Here is a 20,526-nt window from a genome sequence, read left to right as displayed (position 1 = left end):
TATTAGGAAAGTTTTAGTGTCCTTCATTTGTTACATAAGAATTTCATTTGAAGATTATTTATGTCACATAGCTTTTTATTCTCTAACTGCACAAAACTCTGTGAGAAGAACTCTACACCATATATTTGGTTTTCAATAAATCTGTTTAACTTATTGGCAGCATTCAGGCAGAGTATGCCTAGATTGTTCATTAATATTATCAGACGTTTTGATTCCATAAACCGTCTTACAGCATATTCTATAAAGATCCCATCTAAGCTTGGCAATATCCTACAACACATGCTGCTTACAATGAAGATGACAATTATTTCTGCAATCGACTGTGGAGGTACAACTGGTTCAGATATTTATCAGTAATCGTTCTTATAGGATTTCTTTAATTTTAGACATTAGAAAGGCAACAAGAAACTTACTTATAGAATGAAAATTAAATATCATTTACCTTGTAGTTAAGTTTTCCATAGTCTTTCATTCATTTGTACACTTCACTCAAAAATATGTGCTGCATGCCTACTGTGGACCTTGGCACTGTACTGGGTGGTAGGATGCAGCTGGAGAATGGAGACAGAGAAAGTTGGTACTATAAGTGGGACGTATATCCTAGTGCAAAATATAACCAATTAGCAAGCATAAACAAATATATAGTATATCAGAAGATGAATGCTATGGAGAATAGGATGGGAAGGGGAAAAAGTGTATGTACTGGCAGGGGATGAGGATTCAGGGTGGTCATGGAAGACTTCCCTGATTAAGTGATATTTGAGCAAAGACCTGAAGGAAGTAAAGGAGCTATTTTCCCACATGTCTACATGTGGGAAAATAGCATTCCAGGCAGAAAGAAAAACATCTGCAAGTCCCTGACATTGAGACATGTTGGCAGGTTCAAGAAAAAGCATGGACGCTAGTGTGTTGGGAGCAGACTAAACAAAGAGGAGAGTCTGAAGTTGAGTTCCTCTAAGCTGTGGATTCATATGCAAGTGATTTATTAAGAAAGTGATAAGGGGGAGGGAAAAGCAGAAAAGTTAAACATTAATGCAATTTCAGGTGAAATCCTTTCTGCAGTGTAAATTACTTTGCAGAGTTTGTACCATTTTGAGGTAAGAGACCTGGGCTTTCCAACTTCTGTAGTAGTTAGTCACTGGGCTATGGGCAGCCCTGGGCAGACTTAAACTGCCAGGCAATTCTGGATAACAGTGCTTCTGGACAAAGCAGCTTCAGGAGCCCAAGGTAGTCTCGCAAAAAATGTTGTAGGTGCCAAGCATGCAGAAACTGTAGGAATGAATATGTAGAACAAGAAGTATTATCCCAGAAGATCTGAGAGACCATGGAATAAGAATGCTTACAAATATTTAGCCACCCTTGCATTTTGCAGTAGCCCTGTGTCTGAAATGTAGTAAATGGGATGAAGAACTTGGGTCCTTAAAGTGACCATGTGGAGAAGAACTCATATATATATATATATATATATATATATATATATATATATATATATATATATATATATATATATATATATATAACAAATTTGAACTGTGACAATAATGAGAAAGAAATTTTTATGACACTTTTGTTATTTTGTGTATTACTTATCACAAACAAATGTAACCTATCATATTAGCTAGTGATTTTTTACTTTAATGTATCTGTTTTCAGTAAATTCCTTTGGCTATAATGAATATAAAAGACCACAGGAGACCAGTGATAAATCAGTAAGACCAGTTAGGAGGCTACTGCAATACTTCTGGAAAGAGAAACTGGTGGGACTAGAGTGATGAGATATGAAAACAGAGCCAATAGGAATTGCTTATGGATTTCAAAATTAATTCTCCTGTTTTGTTCAGTCTGAGTCTCTCTCTCTCTCTCTCTCTCTCTTTTTCTCTTCCCTACATACCCCTTCCCATCTCTACTAATCCTCTTTTGTTATAAAAGATAATTGTTCAGATTAGGTAAATTTTTTATTATCTGTCTACTCCTCAACATTCATATTTCATGAGTCCTTATTAACTCTTTGAAAGTTACTACCTCTAATACTCTTAGACATTTACTTACCAACAGGTATTGTTTTTACTCTTACATGCCCTGGCTTACTCTGATTTTTTTCTCATCCCTCCTTTTGTTGTTAATATTTTCTACATATGCCAAGATGGTGGAATACATTTTGGGTTGCTCCTTTTTAGGGAAAATTGACATCTGTCTTGGGTCCAAGTGAAAAAAAAAACAACAAAAAAATGATGCCTTCTTTAGCAATACATGTTCACCACAATCCAGTATAAGAAAATACTGAGTTGGATACCAAGAAAAGCACACACAAATATCAAAATATAAACAGAAAATAAATAGAAATATTTTTTAGAATATATTTATCTTATCTATATTAACAAAATTTTTATCATTTCTTTTGATTCCTTACTGAAGCAATGAACTGTATTTATTTTACTACCTTTATGTAAATATTTTAACTATCATAAGAGAAGAGGATAAACATTTTAATTTTGGTTTTCCATTTTTCTTCTCTGATTGCTTATTGGAAAATAAATATGAAGGTAAAATACATGTATGCATGTGAGTAGACATGTGAAATTTCTACCCATTAAGTCTGCAGAAAATAGCGTGTAACCTCCAGTAATGAATATGCTGTGTGTAACTGTCAATATTTTAGATTTCTTCCTTATAGAATAAAACAATTTCATTGTTTCCTCATAAGTTTTAAGTAACAAACAATGGGTTTGTATAAAAATTAGAGTTTAGACCCCACACATATCTGCATGTTTGTACATAAGTATTTAATAAGGATCCTTCTAGGAATTCCTATTGAAACCCAATCTCTCTGCACAAAGAGATAGGTTAAAATATTGAAGATGTATATTCCTGTCTACTTTCTTGGGTTTTGAGTGTGGTGCAAAGTATGCTGAGTTGACTCAATGCCTTAAACATGGGAAAGGGAAATAATTGTAAAGAATTGCTATGTTTCAGTAGATTGCAGGGATATGTACAATATTTCCTCCAAAAGAAGGAATGCATATGTGTAAGAAAGCATCAGTAAGAGAGAACATACTTACAGGTCACTAAAAAATTAATTCTGTCAGTGCTTTCTATAGAAGATCAAATGGCTTGCCACTAAAAATATTTTGTAGTTTTCTACAGTTATATTATGTCTCAGTTCTGCCTCTGGAGTGATTTCAGTCTCCAGAGTAAATGACTGAGTACATTTTACAAGATTATTGCTACCACTAGGATTGTTCCTTTGTGTTTGACATAATGAAAGGGGCATTGCCCTCAGAAAGTAACTGTGAAAATGTACTTACGTCAGTACCAAAGGTTCAGTTTTCTCTCGCATTGTTCTACCACTTTATCTAGATTCCGCCTTCACAAAGAAGGTTTCTAGGGTCAGGGACACAGACTTGGAAAACTTGGATGGGGGGAGTGGTCACAAAAGCTCTGAAGGGTGAAGTGTATGCTTAATAGGGCAAGTTGAGATGGCTGCATGCATCCATGAAGGAATGGGGAGATGGGTTCAGGACTGCACCGTGGTAGCTAAAGGCTACACAGTTAGTGAAGAAAGAGAAATGAGCATAGTAATAATATATGGAGTGTTTTTTTATGGCCCCTGGCGGGGAGAGAGTATAGAACAAAATGAATTTTCTTAGAGAGAAACATGGTGTAACACCTGTGTGATGATGATTTGACTGTATCAGCTTCAGTTCCCCCAAAAGCTCAGTCTGATTTATTTCCAGGTGTACAGATAACCTCCCCCTTTTCAAAAGTTCACTTTATACCACATCTCTTTTATGAAAGACCCGCATTAGTACCTGTTTTCACTAACTGAAGAGGATTTTTGCTTTTATGAAGAAAGGTGAAAAGCAAAAGTAGCATGCAGCGTTTGTTTTGTACGGAGCTGTGGTGGCAGTGCACACCCCTAGCAGTGGAAGTGATGCCTCCAGGCTCCTTTCCAGGAAATGCACTCAGTATCAAGCTGCCATAGCTTTGAGCTGTGTCTCAATTTATTTGAGCTTTATCTCAATTTATTTTGTGCACCCCTTAGCAAGACGTATCCTAAGGTAATTGTTCCCTCTATGCCATTTTGGCTTACAAGTATTGTAGGAATGCCCCACTTTCAAATATTGGGGGAAACCTGTATTTGGATGGTAACTCCAAAGAGCAGGGGTAAATATCATAAGAGAGAAAGGCAAGTGAAGTTTCATCGAAGTGACAAGTGTGGGCAACTGAAGCCTTGAGACCATGCTAAGAAGAGTGCAGAATGCCTTTCAAAATCGTCATCCCAAAAGATGGGACGAAGAGATAATTATTTGTCTATATGAGTTCACCACTGGTTGAAAGTAATCTCATTAGTTCTCTTATACTTCTAAGCTGTTCATGTGTAGGTAAAGGGAGTGGGATGCAGAAAGCTAAGATGCCAACAGTTGATGTAAAACAATGTCAGTGAAAGTTGAGTTAAAACCTGCACAGGAGTGTCCAGGCTTGGTTGAAATTAGAGGTGAGGCCAAGATATTGGCCAGAGCAGTAGATACAGCCGATACGGTGGTGATCACAGTGGCTTATTGGTGTTTGGTGTGTAGGGTCCAGGAAACTTGAGGCCGTGATTCAACTTCTCAGAACCTCTGGCAAATGTCTTATATACCCCCTGGGGCTTTACAAAAAGTAGCTCTTTGGTGGCAGATGCATGCATCTGACCACCAATTTGTTTCTGTATATTTCTATCAAGGTTTAGAAATAGGCAAATGATTGCTTTGTGAAAATGACTCAATGTTTCATTCCAAATTAACCTTAAAGGAAGTTTGTTTATTTTTGAAGGATGTTTTCTTAAATACTCATATCTCAAGTTTCCTAAGTTTAAGGCTTGTGAATAAAGCTACTGACATTTTGTGAGAGTTAAATGACTGACTCCTGAACATTTTATAAAGCAACTATTTTCACCAAATTTTTGATATATTACTATTTAACTATAAGATTGAAATCTCAGAATAATCTCATGCCTGGGAGATTCCCATAAGAAGTTATATATTCGATGTCTCTCTAGTAGGCTACTTTGATCTTTCATGTTTCAAACTACAGTCCTTTTCTATCATTAGATTTTAAAGTTTTCAAAAATCTAGGGAGAAGGGGTTTTCTTTCTCATCCTCTCTTACATTACCTCTGGGCTGAGGAAGAAAGTGTGTAAAACAAAAGATTTTTGTCTGCCTTGAACCCAAAAGAAGTTCAAATGGAAGCCTCAAGTGCAATGACCTTAATGACTATTGCTCTTTTATCATAACTGTATGCTTAATTGTTCACAGAATATTTAGTTCAGCTGGGCACAATTTGAAACTTCAGAGGGAAGACCTCTCTCTGTAGGGTAACTTACCTTTCCCAGGGAGGGGGGTAATTCTTTTGTGCCTAAGGTTTAAGTAGATTGCAAGGGGAAAAAGCAATATTTGAGAATAATGTGTGGATGACCAAAATAGTGGTAGGTAGTAAAAATAGTACCCTCTAGCTTGTCCACATGAATCTGAATAAAACTTTTCTTATTAATTAATCTGCCCAAGTCATTGCAAACCTAGTTATCAAACATATTGAAATGCCAATAAAAGATGATATTTATATAACTTTTCGACAAATTGAAGCAGTAAATACGACCATGTTATTACATTAGCACAATGTTGGATGTGTCTGTTTGTGTGTATATACATATAGGAGCCAACTACCAGCTAGCAAGAGCCTATTGTTAAGTTTTCAGAAATTTTGTGAGCTGGTTGTTAAACTCAGTCATAATAAAAAATTAAATTATATAAGATCATAATTAAATAAATTATATTAAAACAAAGGTAATTATAAAACTTGAAAATTCAACACTTCCTACATAATTTTCTACATTTTATTATTATCTGTGCTCTTGAAGTTTACTGGATATACTATGCAATGGTCTGGTACATCTCTTCTTAACTCCACCTTCAGTAATGTCAAGTTGTTAACTTAAAATAGACATGATGTGCATACTTATACCATGGAAATAAAAGCCTAGGCTCTTGCTAAGTGAGCCTAGACTACTTTTCAGTTCTCCAGTATAAATTTGCACCCTTAGAATACTTGTGGATTATTGAACATAATTTCATATATTATGAATATAATTTCACAATTATTGCACCATTGTCTTAACTACACTTTTAATATGTGAACTCTGTGAAGACAAGGTTTATGTAAAACATTTTTAAAGTAATGATATACTTCAAATATGTGAGAAATATTATATTCATTCTTGTATCTACAATATAAATCATTTTCTTTCACCTCCTTTCCCTCTGTCCCTTCTTTTCTGCCTTCCAAAATGAAAAAAAATAAGATTCTCATTTCTAACCAAAATGAACATATTGCTGCCATCAAATGGATAGTAATACAGTTGACTCTTGAACAATGCAGGGGTTAGGGGCACCAACCCCCTGCACAGTTGAAAATGCAGGTATAACTTTTGACTCCCCTCCAAACTTAACTACTAATAGTCTACTGTTGACCAGAAGTCTTATCAGTACCATGAACAGTCAAGTAACTTATATTTTATATATTATGTGTGTTATATACTATATTCTCAAAACAAAGTAAGGTAGAGAGTGAAAAGTAAATGATATTAAGAAAATCATAAAAGAAAATACATTTACTTTACTGTACTGTGCATATCAATACTCCAAGTTTACATAATTTGTTTACAACTGAATTCTGTTAGTACCTGCATCAATATTGTCTTCTATGATACAAAACACTGTACATGTTATATGTGTTACTAACACTAGACATCAAAAATAAAAAGATAATATGAAAAAGGAATTTATTTACAGGTATCATGATTCATGTGCTGATAATGAAGAAGTAGAAATATGATTGTTTTGTGGTAGCCTAGTTTAACTGATGGCATCATGTATGATCTGTGTTTGGGTGCATACATTTGGATAAATTTTAACTTTTTATAATAGATTTGTATGTATTTTATGGTAGTAAATGATAAAATAGACTAGTATCTACATGTATTTTATGTATTCATGACATATCTAACTTTTTCTGTTTTTCAGTATTTCTAGCCTACTCAGTTTGTCTGTGAGCTTTGTCAAATTGTAGCAAATCTCCAGAAACTTTTTCAGTATATTTATTGAAAAATATCCACATAGAAGTAGACCTGCGCAGTTCAAATCCATGTTGTTCAAGGGTCGAATATACTACTGAATACCTCTGAATTAGGGTTTGGCAAACTAAAGTCTGTGGGCCAAATCTGTTTTTGTAGATAAGTTTGGTTTTGTTTATTTTTAATAGATCTTTATTGGAGTATAATTGCTTCACAATACTGTGTTAGTTTCTGTTGCACAACAATGCTAATCAGCCATATGCATATACATGTCCCCATATCCCCTCCGTCTTCAGCCTCCCTCCCATCCTCCCTATCCCAACTTCTAGGTCATTGCAAAGCACCGAGCTGATCTCCCTGTGCTATGCTGCTTCTTCCCACCAGCCAACTATTTTACATTCGGTAGTGTATGTATGTCGATGCTACTCTCACTTCGCTCCAGCTTCCCCTTCCCACCCCTTGTCCTCAAGTCCATTCTCTGTCTGCCTCTTTATTCCTGCCCTGCAACTAGCTTCATCAGTACCAATTTTTTTTTTTTTTAGATTCCATATATATGCGTTAGCATACGGTTTTTGCTTTTCTCTTTCTGACTTACTTCACTCTGTATGACAGACTCTAGGTCCATCCACCTCACTACAAATAACTCAGTTTTGTTTCTTTTTATGGCTGAATAATATTCCATTGTATATATGTGCCGCATCTTCTTTATCCATTCATCTGTCGATGGTCGTTTAGGTTGGTTCCATGTCCTGGCTATTGTAAATAGTGCTGCAATGAACATTGTGGTACATGACTCTTTTTGAATTATGGTTTTCTCAGGGTATATGCCCAGTAGTGGGAATGCAAATCAAAACTACAATGAGATATCACCTCACCTAGGTCAGAATGGCCATTATCAAAAAATCTAGAAAGAATAAATGCTGGCAAGGGTGTGGTGAAAAGGGTACCCTCCTGCACTGTTGATGGGAATGTAAATTGATACAACCACTATGAAAAACAGTTCCTTAAAAAACTAAAAAGAGCACTACCATATGTAAATGAGTTTTATTGAAATAAGGTGGTACTTACTCTTTCACATGTTGTCTACAGCTGCTTTGGAGCTACAGCAGTGGCAGCCTTAGACTTGATAGCTGCAACAAAGATCTGATGGCCTACAAAGCCGAAATATCTACTATCTGACTCTTTAGAAAAATAGTTTGCTGACAACTGGTCTAAAGCAGGGTTGACGAGCTAACAACAACAACAAAAAAAAACAATCGACTATCTCTAATATCGTGATTAGTAATATCTATGTTGGATGAAACAATAGGAAATAGGAATATTTGTACCAGGTATTTGCCATCCTTGGTTTAAAAAGGACAGCTTTTCCTTAATAATCATCAAGGGAATCAAAAAGAATACATTAGTTCTTTTCCTTTTCCTTGAATCTTTGAAAGAGCTAAGCATAATCACAAATTTTAAAATAATACAATTAGAACAAAAGTTTTCAACATAGAGGTTCAATTTGTTGTATTTCTTATGATTTCTTAACTATTTTGAGACAGAGAAAATTTTTCTCTTTACTCTTAAGTTTGAAAAAAGCATCTTTCTAGTTGCTCTTTATAAAGATACGGCCTTATAAGTTAAAGAGCCAAACATCCCTTTCCTTATTGTGTCTGTCTGCTTCCTTAATTTCACTTTCTTTTGTTCCCCCTTATCACAGAGGCAGACATCAGAAGAAAACTGAAAAGCTACATGATACAGTGGAATCAAGTATATGTTTTAAGCATCCTGCCTTTACTTCTTTAAAAGCACCTAGCATACTTAGGTAATCTTGAGAATGTGGGAAAAACAAACAAACAAACAAAAAAAAAACAGCATTAAATCAGGACATAAACCCCCATTCCTCTGTTAAAGACCTCCTGATTTTTTTTTTTTATTCTCCATAATATCCTTTCTGTAGCTCTCCTTCAGCATTTCTTACCTATTGACTTATTGGACTAAGTACCATATTTTATATAGAGTTTTTACTCACCTTCTGGTTTCCCTAAAGGTAGACTGCAGTTAAAAGGCATTTCTGCTTTTTTTCTAACTCAGTATACTAACCTGGACAGATTTCCATTTGTTTTTCCCATCTGTAAACTGTTACTAGACAGACTGGCAGTCAGGAGACCTGGATTTGAGAACAGGCTGTATTATTAATTCTTCATGTGACACTGACAGTTCTCTAAAATTTAGATTTCTTCATATTACAATGAGGAGGTTGGCTTACATGGCTCAATTTCTTCAGCCCTAAATCTACCCTTGCTTTGAATAATTCTCTTTATATATCTTTGTCTTTATATCCAAGTAGTTCCTGAAAGAGATACCAACCCATAGCAGCATGTGCTCTGTCAAAGGCATGGACTTTACATTGGTCAGGACTCACCTCCCCCACCAATTTATATGTAGTTTTATCTTCAACCTAACCTCCAATTTTTATCCCTCCCTCCCTCCTTCCTTCCCTCTCTCACTCTTCCTCCTTCCTTTCCTTTCCTCCCTCCCTTCCTCTCTTCCTTCCAAACACACTTTGCATCAGATATTATTTGAGAACTGCATCCCACTCGATATTTTTATCAATCAGTTCTAACTCAGGTACATAGACCTTGCAGTTTAACGGGCTTAGGTTATAAAACTAACCCACTATATTAGAGCATAACTTTTGAGAGTACTCTTAAACAAAATTAAAAAGGGTTTTCAAAAAATAAAAATCCATTACCTTTTATGTTGCCAGATTCATCTCGAGAAATGGAGGCTATGTACTTTTAGAGGCATTCTTTTTTCTATTCACTGGTCAGTTGCTATAGAGTAACGTTAGTGCATGGATTTAGATGTGATTCCACACTGCCTTGCTGTCTATCCAGAAAGGCTTTCTGGTACATTGAAGTATGCTCAAGGAACGTCATCTCAATACTTCAAGGGGTTTTTCTTTACTAAAAAGGGCAATAGGGATCAACCCAATCCACTGAATTTGCATGTTTTCTCCTCACATTGCTGAAAACATCTTTTCAAACCAGCTTCAAACTAGAGCAATTAGGTGGGTAATTGCCCTAGTGTGAACTTAGCCTTAAAAGCTTATTCTATGAAACTAGAGTAATTAGACTTACCTCTTTAGTCTCTTTTTCCTCACCTCATTGTTCTCATGCATTAGGCTAATGTTGCTGTGCTTGGGTTCACTTCAATGCAAAGGAATGGAGGCTGGGTATGGGGGAATAGAAAGGCTTAAATGGATAGGAAACCCAGCAAATAAAACTGAAACCCAGCTTGTGACAGCAATCATGAAAAACGTTTGCATTCTAATAGGGCTTGTTAAACAGCATTTTAATTAATCTGAAATTTGCAACATACCTGCTTGTCACTACCCTTTGTAATGACTAGTTTATGTTCCTAAAATAGATATACAAAATACTTCATGTTTTGCCAGGTTATTTAGCAACGCTTTGCTATATCAAATTAATCTTAGTTGCTAACAGGATAACAGTTTTAGTTGTTTTTTCTTCTCTTTGTCATACTACAATCATTATCCAAAGGGAACATACCAGGTCAAGTGTTAACAATATGTGCAGTTGCAAAAATAAAAGTTAAGATTTGCCATCTGTTCAAAAATGATGCTATTACATTACATATTTTTCAAAAAAATTCCCTTTAATCCTAATACATTTTGATGTTTCAGTTTTTAAAGGCTATAGATATATTTTTGTGAAACAAAAGTATACAAATAAATAATTACAATTAAAATGTTGTAGGACAGGGCTTCCCTGGTGGCGCAGTGGTTGAGTCCGCCTGCCGATGCAGGGGACACGGGCTCGTGTCCCGGTCCGGGAAGATCCCACATGCCGCGGAGCGGCTGGGCCAGTGAGCCATGGTCGCTGAGCCTGCGCGTCCGGAGCCTGTGCTCCGCAACGGGAGAGGCCACAACAGTGAGAGGCCCGTGTACCGCAAAAAAAAAAAAAAAAAAAAAAAAAAAAAGTTGTAGGGCAATACAGTGTCCCTTTTTGTCAATGTTTGAAACAGATAAATTAAAGTGTAATTTCTTGGAATGTGTTCCATGGATATAAATTTAGAGCTGGCCATGGCAAGTGTAATCTAATACTCATTAAATATTTGTTCAGTTCAGTAGATTGTAAGATTAAAACCTACAATATTGTTTGCATATCTACATTCAAAGTGTTGATCAGAAGTGCTACATGGGCCCTGATTCTCAGGTCTTACCCCATAGACCTCCATCCTGCTCCACATTCTAGGTAAGATGCAGTGACTTTGAGACTTTGAGATTTGCTGCCGCAGTTGACTGATGGTCATATATATGTAACTGGGTCTCGTACATGTAATGGGGCCCTCTTTTTCTGCTCAGGTCTGCATGTTGCCCGTTGATTAGTCCATTCTTTTGCAGCATTGCCTTTGTTGTTCACCTGTATACATTTTTCTTTGGCAATACTAGTGATGTTGCGTGGTTTATTTCAGTTTCCACCCCTTCAAGAACTGGCCATGACATACAAAGGAAATGCTAAACAAATGTGACATTAAACCTTTATATTCAAGGGTGTCTTTTTATCTTCTTAAAAACTGGAAGTTTTGAGAGGAGAGCATACGTGAGTTTAGTTTATTGATTACAGTGGAAGGAAATGTCTCAGGTCCTTTTCTTTCAGCTCTGTGTCCTGAGCTCAACCATGGCTGTACTGTTAGGGGAGGTCATCCCACTCCTGAATGAACAGGTTAGCTTTCATAGGAGGAATACATGCATTTTCCACAACCAAATTTTCCTATAATTAACAAAACTATGAGGTAGATAGATACTGATTAAATTTCAGGCCCCTTTCTATCAACTCCAGTGGGAGTTGGCATGGGCTAGAGAAAAAAATTTGGACTATGAGGTCAGACAGATCTGAAACTTGCCTTTGCCACTTATTGGCTTCACAGGTTTGAATCACATTTTTCCCCTCTACATAATGATGTAAATAATATATTTTTCCTAAGACTGTGGTGAAGATTAAATGAGATGTTATGCAAAGCCTATTAAGTAACAGAGTAGTAATTAAATTTATCATCCTTCACATACTAGGAGCAATCCCCTGGGTGTAAAATCCCTGAAGGCCTGGACATTGTAATTTGTAGACTTGATACCGAGAAGGACCCTGTGGGGCTCCTGGGCACAAAAGCCTTTCTGTGTCCCCACTTCTTGATTACAGGAAATAGACTTCATTCAGCCTCCATGACCTTCCTTGCGTTCCAACAAGCAGGTTCAAACTGTTGCTAATTATGGAAGGGAGGAGATGCAGAGACAAGGGAGGAACAGTCAAAAGAAACAATAGTGAGGCCTTGGGGCAAGGTCCTGCCCATCAAGAGATATACATAACAATACTTTTGAGCTGTTCTTACAGATATTAAAACTCCCACCAGGTGGGAGAAATGAATGCGTATGCTGTCCACAAGCACATAGACCCCAGACTGGTTGGAACCAGAAGGTTGATGATGCCGACTCCCACTTACCTCACCACCAACCAATCAGAAGAATGTCCATGAGCAGATCATGCCCTCTTTGAACCATTACTATAAAACTTCTCACTACTCTTTCCAGGTTGAGACACACAGTTGTGAGGGCATTAGCCCTCTGTGGCTCCCTTTGCCTGGCAAAGCAATAAAGCTATTCTTTTCTACTTCACCCAAAACTCTGTCTCCGAGATTTAATTTGGTGTTGGGGTACAGAGGCTGGATTTGGCTTCAGAATCTTTGAGGCCCATCACTGTGCCTGAAAGACAGCAAGTACTCATACATTTTGCTGAGGGAATGCATAAATGGGTGAGAAAATGACTGTATGAATAAATGCTTAGAATGCAGAAGCTTGTAAAACCCTACAGTAGGTCAATAAATACATAGAGTTTCCACTCTTCAATGTCCATTATCTACTCAATGTTTGAGCAAATAGCTACTGTCATATGGAGGTAGAGTGGAACACAAAGGTTCTGGGAAAAGGACCCAAGAAGCCTGACTCTACCACTAACCAGTTGAGAGAACTTGAAACAAACTGAAGTCTATCTAGGATTTAAATTTCTCATCCCTAAAATAAGAACTTTGGGTGAAATGATGTTTAGCATGCCACCCACCTTTCCTTTCTAGAGTTTCACGAAGTCCATCACTTTGAAGGATGCCAAAGTTTACAGTGAGAAAGTACATCAGCAACTCCAGGGGAAATGAATCCCAATTCTCCTCCCTCCTAATCTTGGCTCTCCAGTCTCAACTTCTTTCATGAACAGATTTCAGCAAACATTTTCACAAGATAAACAAACAAGTAGGAAGACAGAGACATTTTACATATGGATTTAGTTTTCAAAAAAATACTGGAAGAAATATAGTAGAATATGCTTAATTAGCACAGATTCTGAAAGAAATAAATGTGTTAATAACTCCTCTTCACTATCAGAAGGTCATACACATATATACAACCTACAAACTAGAAATTAGAGATATTTTGCCATGTAGCTCCTCTTCTGAAAAACTCTTCTAAGCTTCTAAAAAAATTTGCAGGAGATGTATATACTGAGATGTAAGTGCCCTGGTGTTCTGTTCTTATTAGAAGCTTGAGAATTATTCTGATATGTAGTGTTTTGAGCTTTAAAAAAAAAGATGTTGACTGTATGTCATGCCTCTCTTTCAGGATCTAATTACTCAATTACTCTTTCTCAGAATACTGACTTCTTGCTTTTATTTTTGGTGTATTGCTCATGTGATGATGTTACTGAGGAATCAGAGCTTCAAGGACTTTAAGTTTTTCATCCAAAGTAAGATAACCTAATTTAGCAGCTGTAGTAGAACAGGAAAGCAGCATGATGCCAAAAAAAAGGTTACACAGTGGGAAGTTTGTGCTGGCAAATACCGATTCACACCTGTTTTAGGCCTATCGACAACATCAGGGGGGCTATTTAAATGGACTCTGTGTGCAATTTATCCATTGTTTGGAGTCATTGAAATGAACTACATTGATTCTTCTCCTTGGCAATTATTCCAATTAAGTGGATGCACCATTTATCAGGGTGCTGATTAAGTGGGTTTAGTAGCAGGCGCCAAAGAAAGACTGTGAAGAAATCTATGAAAGTGATATTCACACTTTCTAAGGTTCCTCACACACTCACTAATGTTTAATGTTATAAAGTTTGCAACATAGAACATTCTACAGAAAAATACTGCAGAGAGTAGGGTTAAGGAGATGATTAAATGTTCCAGGTAAGTACATCAAGAATTCAACTGTCAGCACAAAGAAACGAGAATTTGGGGTTGAAACAACCTGCTGTTCTTGGTAGTGACTACTTAAATCTGAAATGTTCTAATGTAACAAGCTTTTTCTCTGAGAAAGGGTCAAATTTTCTCTAGACAACTAACTTAAATTTATTTGCAGAGTACATAAAGACTGCCTACCACAAATCAACATCACATGTTAATGATCTAAACAGAGAAAACACATTTGTTGCTACACAATTTGACATTCAGGTTGATCAGACTATTAGATTCTGTTTCATGTTAATGTTAATTTTAAATGACACAAATTTTAGGGCTTTCCTGGTGGCATAGTGATTAAGAATCCACTTGCCAATGCAGGGGATATGGGTTCAAACCCTGGTCCTGGAAGATCCCACATGCCACGGAGCAACTAAGCCCGTGCGCCACAGTTGCTGAGCCTGCACTCTAGAGTCTGAGCTCACAACTACTGAGCCTGCGCACCTAGAGCCCGTGCTCCACAACAAGAGAAGCCACCGCAATGAGAAGTCCATGCACTACAACAAAGAGTAGCTCCCGCTTGCCACAGCTAGAGAAAGCCCGCACACAGCAACAAAGACCCAACACAGCCAAAAATAAATAAAATAAATTTAAAAATAAATAAATAATGCAAATTTTAATTTTTATGGCAAGTATTTTAAAGGCCAAATATATTCTATCATATATCTGATTTCCCAGGATATTTCTATTGAAAATTGAACATATAATGACACATTTCTTATAAATAAATCAATGAGTTTTTAAAAACAGCTGAGAAAATAATAGTGAATACAAATACATGGAAATTGAACTAAATTAAGAAATATAAAATAAAGATAATATTTTCAAACAAGGAGTTTAATTTGTTTGTTTTTTTTAAACTATAATATTGACTCACAACTGATTTTGACAACATATCTGAATTTTTATTGCCTTTTCTACTGGACATGAGCTCTACAGTCTTTGGTAGATTAGTACTATTAAAAATTTGATAAAATGAAACATATTAAAGAACACTTTTTTAAAAAGAAATTTAGACCTCCCCCTCCAAATCTGGTTCTAAAATAGTAAACAAAAAGAAATTTGAAATACAAATAACAGCATGTTAAATAATCAATCACTTCTATGATAACCTTTAGGCCAGGTAAGTTGAAATAACAAGTCCAGGGTCACAGAGATCTAAACCTAAGCAACCATATGAAAACATTTTAAGATTATCCTTTCTCCAATCTGCTTCCTCTGGCAACTGCCTGCTATTATTTTCTAGAAGTATATTTAGGAGCAAGTTTTCTGTTCACTGTCCAAAACTCTGAGGTGGCAAGAGTTTACCCTACTTGCAGGCGGACACGTTAGCCTGCCCAGTTTCATGGATGTTAGTAAAAGACACAAATATCCTGGGTCAGAGTCAGAGGACAACTTCCTACTCATAATAATAGCAATAGCCAGACTACCACATTTTCATACTGATTCCCTGAACCCTAATTCCTACAGGGCAGCATGAATAGAGCCAGGTAATAAATGCACTCATAAATAAGGTTAAAGAGAGAAGCCTGTTTTTAGGGCACCTGAAGCTTTTATATTGGGTTGGCCAAAAAGTGCCTTTGGTTTTTATGTAAAAATAAAGGACACATTTTTCATTTTCACCAAAAACTTTATTGAACAACGTATTCACCCTTTTGTTCCACCAGTTTCTGTCATTTTTCAGGCTACTTCATAATTCTTTCTTTCCAAAACTTTTTATCTTTTTGAGCAAAGAACTGTTCCAGGTGCCTTTTACAGTTTTCCAGGGAATTGAAAATTTTTCCATGAAGAGAATTCTGTAAAGAACTTAAACAATAGAAATCCAAAGGTGCAATGTCTGGTGAATACAGTGGATGAATCAGAACTCCTCAGCCATGCTGTAACAGTTTTTGCCTGGTCACTAAAGAAACACGTGGTCTTGTGTTATCCTAATGGAAGGTTATGTGTTTTCCGGTGACTAATTCTGAATGCTTTTTGTCGAGTGCTGCTTTCAGTTGGTCTAATTGGGAGCAGTACTTTTTGGAATTGTTTGGTTTTCCAGAAGGAGGTCATGATAGAGGACTTCCTTCCAATCCCACCATATACACACAGGGCTACACAAAAATTCATCAATTTTTATGTCTTTTTTTAAATGTACGCTGATATGACAGCTGTCACATACAATCTAACAAAATTGTTACGAATGAAGTTAAAGACAACTGAGTGCTACTAGAGTCATTTTATGGAAAAAAACAAATGAACATTTAGGCTCACCCAATAGTAGACAGCAAATATGCCTGATTATTGCCCCAGAGGCAGATGTTGTTGCAGTCTTCCATGGTTGTTCACTATACAATTACACCTGAAACATAGTCAAGAGGAAAGGGCAGTCAGTGTCTTTGCTCATAACATTTGCAGAAACACAAGGAACACATAATTGTCGCTCAACATTCACTATTGCAAATGAAAGCAAGTGACTTGGTTACAGGCAAAATCTTTAATCTTGTCTAATTTGTTACTTTTGAAAAATTATATGCAATCATCAGGATTCTCATTATCAATGCATTATTTGTTGTACATCTTAGAATAAGTACTCACATAGAGTATGCCAGAGCTTAATAATTGGAAATTGCTGTCATGGGACACATGCTATGCTTTTCTGTGGACCCTTTCATATGCAAAGTTGACTTCCATCCCTGGAGATTGAGTAAATTGTAACATGTATGAGAATCCTTGAGTTTAATACCATGTTTAGATAGCAATCATTTCCTTTTTCACAAGAGTTGATTTAATGAGTTTTATCACACCTGTCAATCAGTTCCAACCACTAGCCAATTAGGTAGCAAGCTAATGTACCAAAATCAAAAGAAAATAATGATCAACTTGACTTGACTGACTTGATTTTACTCTCTTCACTTTCATTGAAAATGTTTTAGGCATTATAATTAGCCAAATAACCAACCTCACCATAGTTCCCTCTATGGAAATAATTAGGGGCCACCATGGAAAGGATGATGAGCTAAAAAGAACATGGATTTTTGGAGAAAGACTGACCAAAATTTGATTCCCAGCTCTGACAAGTAGTTGCATAATGTTAGGTAATATATTACAGAATTATCTGAGATTAATTTTCCTCAATCAGAACAACTAGAGGATGCTACAAAAATATTTAAAGAATATTTGTAAAGCACCTGACACTTTGAGAGCTAACAGCTAAGTTTCTCTAATTTTTATTTCTTTGTCTATGAGATGGTTTCGACACCTTAATTCACTCATGATCTACCTGTTTTCTACCTATTATTATAAGTATCCAGTCTTTTTGCTTTGGTTTTTACCTTTCTATAAATTTGTTTTATGCTACTTTGGTAATTCACATACATGGAACCAATTTGCTTCTTGAAAATCTTGCAACTTATTTGTCACACAACAAACCCAGAACTGTGAATAAATGTGATTGATGATGAGAGAAACCCTGAAGGAGAAGGGAAAAGAACTTTAAAGCCAGAAAATAGAACTAAAATTACATAGAAAGAACAAAGAAAGAGCAAAAAAGTGAGAATAGAAATGAGAAAAATGAGAAGAGAGGAAGAGGTAGACCTCCCCAGAGAACAGAGCATAGAGATTGTATAGAGGAAATGACACTGGACTAAAATCTTGTCTTGGATCCCATTTTTCCCCAAGTGATCCTGCAAGGATCTTCTCAATTTAAAGGAACAAAGTGTGGGTGATATTAGAGGGCCTCCTAAGATCATTTTTAAGACTAAATAACTTCATGATTTTTAAAAACGTGTATTACCACTGGAGTCTTAAGAGCAAAATCTGAAACACAGTGGAAGGAAAAGGTTTACAACATTTGAGCACCCATAAACTATATCATTGCTGGAATTTACAGCTTAACTAAGAAGTTTGTCAGTTACAGTGCTAATAAGGCAGGTGTATTTTCAATTTAAAGGGACACTACTCAAAGCATATTTATCAGCTTGAATAAGAATTATCCAAGCACCTATGACAGCTTGCCAGATAGCTAGAGCAAACTTCAAGGAAAGTACTTGGTAAAATACATATTCAAGACCATTGCAGCCATCACAGAAGTTCTTAGATCAAATCATAGCTCAACGGAGATTTCTGTTGGATAGTTAATTGAGAAAGCAATTTAAGTGATTATTCAGTAGGTTTACAAATATGACTAAATACAGAACAGGAACTATAAATACTTGGGGAAATAAGGTGGATAATAAAGAAATCAGTAAGTAAAATTATCTGGTAATGATTATATACAGTACTATTTCCTTTTCTGAAAGCTAGAAGTTACAGAATTAAAAATCAGATCAAAAAAGATTACATCATTTATGTAGATTGACATTTTTCTCCCAAATTTCAACTGAATAGGAGTTTTAAGACTCATTAAATTGAAAGGGAAGATTTAAAATTTTAATTTTTAAAACGCAAATCTGAGTGCTTATAGTGTGTCATACATTATCATCACTTGAATGTTGAGAAACAGATTTTTGTCTGTTTCATTCTATATTCTAGAATTAATTCATGCTATATTCTCAGTGTCTGGAATTGTACACATAATAGAAGTTTGTAAACTTTGCTAAATGAATAATTTATAAAAATCTTATGAAATTTATTAATACTCATTTTATAGCAAAGAAAACTGAGATACAGAAAGCTTAAGTAATTTGTTGAACATTATTCTGCAATTAATTGCAAAGTTGCAATTTGGATTTAGATTTCTCTTGCTCCAAAGTATTTTCTCTTTTCTTTATACATGGGGATCTTCTGAGAAACTTAGCTTGCAAAAGTACTGATAACAAAAATAAATATCACATCATATACTAAACATCTCATGCACTGGGTACTGTGTTAAGTGTTTTGCATGAATTAATTTATTTAATCTTTATGGTAAGCATGTGAAATAGTGCTATCTTGGTTAAGAATTCAGGATCTAGAACCAGGCAGCCTGGATCCAAATGCTGGCTTTTCTACTTACTATCCATGAGACTTCTGGTGAGTTATTTAAATTCTTCATACTTTAGTTTCCTCATAGTGAAGCTATAAAGGATTACATTAGTCAAAATATGTAGAAAACATGATATAGTATCTGACACTTGGTAATAAATTTTAGTTTATGCTTGAGGATGTTGAGGTGCAGATAAATTGATTTCCTTTGAAGTTTGGGGATGCAACTAATAAAGAATGGATAACATATTTTTTTTTCTGCCTGAATTCTGACACAATTGAGAAGTAACAATAAAAAGTATAGGGTGATTTGGCATCTTTCATAAAATCTAAGATAATGTGTTAAACTTCATGCCAATTTCAGAGTGATGTCATCAAGATGGTGACATAGGTTACTCCTGACTTTAGTCCCTCTCAAAAGACTAACTAGCAACTATCCATAGACAAGACATCATTGTGAAAATTCCAGAATCTGGGGTGAGGTTGAAATACCTCCCTGGACTACAGATACTCATAGAAGGGTAAGAGGAGATGCCACATTTTGAGTGCATTGCCCCACCAGTCTGACACAGTGCCTGACACCAAGAGGACCCCCTGGGGCCTGTGGTTTCTCCAATGGGGAATAAAAGAAACCCAAGGAGGATATCCAGCTTCCCCAATATTGCAGGAGGTTTTCCAGGAGGCCCTCTTGGGTCTCTGCTCATGAAGATCATTGGGGAAATCTGCTGGGCTTGACCACTGAGGATCAAATAGAAACAAAGAAATGGGGCGGGCCTTATAGCAACCAGTGCTCAGATCTTGACCGATTGCATGCTTCTTCACATCTGCACCCCAGTGAAAATGCCAGCCAGCAGTTCTGTCCATCTGCTGGTGGTCTTGTCTGGCCAGGGAACTCAGTGGGCAGTTCTGCCTGACTTGGAGTCCTCAGCCAAAGAGTTTACCAGCCTTGGAGACTGTTCTTTGGACCTGCTCAGGCATGGAAGCAAATTTGCAGCCCCACCGAAATGCCCAGTATAGCCTCCAGTGCTGTCCAACCAGGAAGCCTGATCTGAGAATCCAGGCAGCCACTGAGCCCATACTATAGTTGCACATGGGCAGGAAGCCAAGGGGCACTCCTATCCATCTTTTAGGTATAACCTCTGGTCCTGCCAAATCAAGGAACCCTAAGAATGACCCTGGGAACC

At 36.3% G+C, this 20,526-nt stretch overlaps 1 long non-coding RNA gene across 1 annotated transcript in view; it reads right to left on the bottom strand.

Moving 5' to 3' along the window:
* Positions 1-455: 455 nt before the first annotated feature.
* LOC307194821 overlaps positions 456-20,526 on the bottom strand; it is a 53,450-nt gene continuing 33,379 nt past the window's right edge. Inside the window, exons 3-5 of the long non-coding RNA XR_013830637.1 lie at positions 16,652-16,739; positions 1,089-1,269; positions 456-551 (exon numbers count right to left, since the gene is read on the bottom strand). This is a non-coding gene — a long non-coding RNA (uncharacterized lncRNA). The remainder of the gene's footprint in view (positions 552-1,088; positions 1,270-16,651; positions 16,740-20,526) is intronic.

The sequence above is a fragment of the Stenella coeruleoalba genome (genome assembly GCF_951394435.1).
Source record: "Stenella coeruleoalba genome assembly, chromosome: 11".
Taxonomy (NCBI): Eukaryota; Metazoa; Chordata; class Mammalia; order Artiodactyla; family Delphinidae; genus Stenella; species Stenella coeruleoalba.
The sequence above is the reverse complement of the archived record's forward strand: the minus strand, read 5'-3'. Positions and strand labels throughout refer to the sequence as shown.